The sequence below is a fragment of the Egretta garzetta genome, unplaced genomic scaffold (assembly GCF_000687185.1).
Source record: "Egretta garzetta isolate BGI_Z169 unplaced genomic scaffold, ASM68718v1 scaffold105, whole genome shotgun sequence".
Taxonomy (NCBI): domain Eukaryota; kingdom Metazoa; phylum Chordata; class Aves; order Pelecaniformes; family Ardeidae; genus Egretta; species Egretta garzetta.
Window position 1 is genome coordinate 429,286 of NW_009259598.1, and position 314 is coordinate 429,599.

The window sequence follows — 314 nt, forward strand, 5'->3', positions numbered from 1 at the left end:
CCCATCCGGAGGCAGGGACAGGCTGCGGGTGCCAACCTTGGCACAGTCGGTAAGGTGGGGGGGTGCTGCTGGGGCCCCCCATGTGCCCGGGGTGGGACTGGTGGATGGACTGATGGAGTTGGATGTTCCCCCTTGCTTAGGGGGGAGCAGGGGAAGGTGCTTAGGGAGCACCTTGGGGTGCTGCTTGTGGAGGGGAGCACGGACAGGGCAGGCGGTGGGGATGCGGAGAAAAAGGGGTGTGGGGGGAGAGGGGGGCCACCCCCCTGGGCCACCCCTGTCCCCCGCAGAGCCAACGCTGGTGGACGTGGTGACGG